The sequence below is a fragment of the Otolemur garnettii genome, unplaced genomic scaffold, assembly GCF_000181295.1.
Source record: "Otolemur garnettii isolate 467f Iridium unplaced genomic scaffold, OtoGar3 scaffold00101, whole genome shotgun sequence".
In the NCBI taxonomy this organism is placed as follows: Eukaryota; Metazoa; Chordata; class Mammalia; order Primates; family Galagidae; genus Otolemur; species Otolemur garnettii.
This window is the reverse complement of record NW_003852496.1, coordinates 4,667,854-4,672,657: the sequence shown is the minus strand read 5'-3', so window position 1 is coordinate 4,672,657 and position 4,804 is coordinate 4,667,854. Positions and strand designations below refer to the sequence as shown.

Below are 4,804 nucleotides of genomic sequence, written 5' to 3'. Positions count from 1 at the left end.
ATTCTCCCTCCTCAGCCTCCCACAGTGCTGGGATTACAGGCGTGAGCCACCGCGCCCGGCCACTATAAAGCTTTTTTATCTACACTGAAAATTTGTTGTTTAGTGCACAGCCGCCTTTGTCCTCATTCTTCTGGATAACTTGCTGCAGCCTCTACATTAGCATTTACTGCTTCACCTTTCACTTTTATGTTCCAGAGGAAACTTCTTTCCTTAACCCTCACGAACATCTGGTAGCTTTCAACTTTTCTTCTACAGCTTCTTAATTCTTTTTTTCTAGACATAGGAAGTATTTTATTCCGAACATTTCTAAGGATTCTGCTTCAAAGGTTTTGCATGCAGCATCCTAGCATGTCTTAATGAAGATAGTCCAGTCTTTCTGAGATCATGTAGCGTCACGGTCTCCAGAGTTTTCACTGTCATTTGCAACAAAAGCTTCCCTGTTTCCATTAGTCCAGAAGCCATTCAGCTCAATTAGAATGGTGACGACTGTGTCAGGGTAAGGAAGTGGGATTACTGTTGACTAAATCCTGAAGAGAGATTTTCAAAGGATCCTTTGGTTTTACTATGTCAAATATTTTGTCCTTTACATCTTGAAACGAAATAGGATTTTGTCCATGGAGTTTCCTTTTTTTTTCCCCAAGCCAAACTGTATCCAGCTTTATTAAAGATACTTTTCATAAACAATCTTGGTATTTTAGGTAGGAATGGGCAGACAATGGTTAACAGTATACAACAACTTTCAAAATCCCTTTTTCAATGTTCTACCAAAAATTAGAAAGCCTCATTAAAACCCAATGAAGTCTTCATCTGGGGCTCTGAACAGGGAAGTTTAGAGTGAGGGTTGACATTTCACATTTAGCATGTTGTTTAATAACTTTTCACAAACTGACCTTGACTTTCAAGAAATGAAATGAAAATGGCAGAATTTATCTGAAGATCCAACAGTCTACACATGGAACCGCTGCTCTTTTGAGGGATGCCATCGCAGTGGTGTTATGGGAAAAGTCCAGATTCCTTGACAGACTGGTAACCAGTTATTGGGGGTCAGGTCCCAAGAGGTGACTGGGTTTAAGGGAGTTAAGACTATGCTGAAGACAGAGGGAGAATAGGCCATGAAAACAAATTAGCTTTTCCATACCACAGGGCGTTTGTGCCAAGGTGGTTGTGTGTCAACATCAGGAAATCGCTCCTCTTGGGAGCCAAGGGGAAGTTTCTCAAAACCAGAGGGAAAAGACATTTTCCCTCATATCAATCTAGCTTTGGAGACATTCTATTAGTGACATACATATACCTCTTCCCTCCCAAACAATGAAGTGTTCTGTGTGCTAACAACACAGCTTTGAAAAAAAAAAAGTAAAACAAAATTCTGCATTTTTAGAAAACTTGATAAAAAGTAGTATTCAGTCTGTAGGGTCACAGGAAGTACACGGTTATCACAAGTGCACACACTTCACTCGGCATCCCCAGCACCTGCAGGTTTCTGTGCCTGGTCTGTGTTGGCATCTCCACTTTCTGCAGGGTTATTCCTCTCCTCGCCAGCATCAGCTTTTCCCTTTTTCCTCTGATACCTTCTCTCCCTTCTTTGCACGGGTCTTTGTAGGCTTGGAGGAGCAGGTTTAGCAGGCAGCCTTGTGGGTCTTCTCTGGGGTTCATCCTTTGCCTGGGCTTTGTCCCCTTCAGCACCCCCTTCAGCCTTTCTCCTGGGTGTGGCGGCAACGGTGGTGGACCTAGGCGCTGGATGCTGGGATACAGCAATGCGCAGGCTTTGGTCGGTCCGGGGGTTGTTCTTGCCGCCTCTTCTTCCTGTCCATGGATTTTCATTAGTTCCTGTATGACCCTAAGGAAATAATTAAGGCAAAAGACTTTCAGCTACCCTTAGTTCTCCATATCAAGCAGATTGAAAATATATTGCAGGGCTGCAGGTTCCGTTCTGTTTTCTAATGCGAGAACAGAGTCCAGGTAAATCTTATAGTCCATTTCATCATCATAAGTGAGAGTCTCCTGGAAATCACAGTCTAAGAAAACATTGATCCTGGTAGCTCTTCCACAGCGGAGAGCTCTTCTTTACAGAGCTTGCCATTGGGATCCTTATCAAGATTCAAATACTGGCCGCCAGCCCTTAAGGCAGAAAGAACAGAAAACTGATCTGTTTCTTGACTCTCCTTGGACAGTTCCTCATCCCTGAGCTCCAGTAAATCATCTAGGAAGCTGCAGGCTGAAATGTCTTGAATGTTTATCTTCCCTGTTCTTAGAAGGTCTAAAAGAAGAACTTCCTAACTGCTGTAAGAACATAAAAGGAGTATAAGGATTTTTCCAGCCCTTCTAATTGTGGCAAAGTAGGGGTAGGTTGTAATATGTAGTTTTCTAAATTCCCACAGGTATCTTTGCCCAGCAACCTTAAATAAACTGAGTCCTATTCTTGTTTGATGAAGCTAAACTTATAACACAATTAAAGCACTGCAGGATGGAAATTCTTCCGTATGAATCTGTAGGAAGGAGCTCAGCAAAGGGGTGCTAAATGAACTTTTTGAAGGAGTTTAATGAAAAAGTGCTCGCACTTTAGTCCAGCCTTTTCACTGATCTTCAAAAAATTTTCATAATTGATCATTGCTTTCTCACCAACCATGGATGGTATCTGATGTTTGTCCAGCGAAAACCATAATTTCTGTAATTTTTCATTATCTTACATCTCTGCTTTTCCTCTGTAGGAAGAGAGCTTTGGATTCCTCTCTTAATTTCTGGACTAAGACTTCACCTGCAGTTGGCAGCTGATAATAAAACCAAGGAGTGGTCTTATAGAATTTGTTTGTGTTTTTTCTACCTCCTTTCCATTCTGAATAGTATTTGGTAAATAAATCCATTTCTTAATCTTTTAATTCTTGTTCACTTTTTTTGTTGTTTGGACCCCTGCTGGGCGTCGCTAAGCACCGGTGAAGAACTTCTTTCCAGTCCGTGGCCAACTCCCACACACAGCTTCCTAATTTCTCTTGTCTTCATAAAATTGAAATGAGTTAAGGTCTTGCTGTGGATTAGGCTGGTTTGATCATCTATCCAGAACACACTAAAACCTTCTCTATATTAGCAATAAGGCTGTTTTGCATTTTTATTGTTTGTGTATTCACTAGAGAAGCACTTTTAATTTCCTTCAAGAATTTTCCTTTTGTTTCCAGCTGCAGTGGCTCACTCCTGTAATTCCAGCACTTGGGAGGCCGAGGTGGGTGGATTGCCTGAGCTCATGAGTTTGAGACCAGCCTGAGCAAGAGTGAGACCCCCATCTCTAAAAGAAATAGCTGGGCGTTGTGGCAGGTGCCTGTAGTCCCAGCTACTCAGGAGGCTGAGGCAAGAAAATCATTTAAGCCCAAGAGTTTGAGGTTGCTGTGAGCTGTGACATCATCACATTCTACCCACAAAGTGACACCCTGTCTCAAAAAAAAAAAAATTCCCTTTGCATTCACAACTTGGCTAACAGTTTGTCACAAAAAGTGAAGCATTTAGCCAACATTGGCTTTAGACATACCTTCCTCACTAAGCTCACTCATTTCCAGCTTTTGATTTAAAATGTGACTTTTCCTTATACTCAAACACTTAGAAGCCATTGCAGGGGGTTATGAATTGACCTGATTTCAACATTGCTGTGTCTCAGGAAATAGGCCCAAGGAGAAGGGAGCAGATGATCTATAGAGCAGTCAGAACACAATTGAGAAAGTTTGCTGTCTTATATGGTGCAGTTTGTGGCACCCCCCCCCCAATTACAATAGTAGCCTCAAAGCTCGCAGATCAACATAAAAGATACGATAGTAATGAAAAAGTTTAGGCTGAGCAAGGTGGCTCACAGCTGTAATCCTAGCACCCTGGGAGGCTGAGGCAGGTGGATTGCTTAAGATCAGGAGTTTGAGACCAGCCTGAGCAAGAGTGAGAACCCTGTCTCTAAAAAATAGCCCAGCGTTGTGGTGGGCACCTGTAGTCCCAACTACCTGGGAGGCTGAGGCAAGAGGATTGCTTGTGCCCAAGAGTTGGAGGTTGCTGTGAGCTATGATGCCATGGTACTTTACTGAGGGTGACAGAGTAAAACCCATGTAAAAAAAGAAAGAAAGAAAGAAGAGGAAAGAAAAAGAAAAAATAAAAAGTTCGAAATACAGCAACAACTACCAAACCGTGACACAGGAACGCAAAGTAAGCTTGTGCTGCTGAAAAATCTTTCCAGTAGACTTGACTCAGGGTTCCCAGAAAATGTCAATTTGTAAAAAATGCAATATTTGTGAAGCGCAACACAGAGAAATACAATAGAGCAAGGTATGCCTGTGATAGGTACCTAGCAAACATTTGCTGAATTAATGAGTAGTGAATGAGCCTTGTAAAGTGCCATCCGAATCCCTCAGCCCACTTAACAGCTGGCGTAAGCCAAAGCCGTCCACCAGCGCACTCACACAGCAGGTTTTTGAAAACCTGGCTTTGAGAAGAGAAGTAAACTGCCCCAGCACCTAAAATGCAGCCTCCATCCCCGGGGTGTGGAGCAGTCACTCAGCCTCCGCTCACAGCCTTGGGAGGGGACTCCCTGTCTCTGGAGGCAGAGGCTCCATAGTCATCTAAAATCCCTCCCTCCCACACCTCCCATGCTGGGTCCGTGCTTTCCCCCCAGGGTCCAAGTGCAGAAGACCTAAGTTGATAGACATCCAGAAAGATGAGAGAGGTCGAAGGTTAGAATCCATCCTGACCTTGAAAACAAAAAGAACAAGATTTTTTAAAATTTGTTTTTTATTTCAAATTAATGTGAGGGTACAAATTTTTAGGTTACATTGTTCTC

At 42.7% G+C, this 4,804-nt stretch overlaps 1 pseudogene; it reads right to left on the bottom strand.

Annotated features, from left to right (window-relative positions):
* Positions 1-382: 382 nt before the first annotated feature.
* On the bottom strand, positions 383-2,897 carry LOC105887658 (annotated as a pseudogene).
* Positions 2,898-4,804: the final 1,907 nt, after the last annotated feature.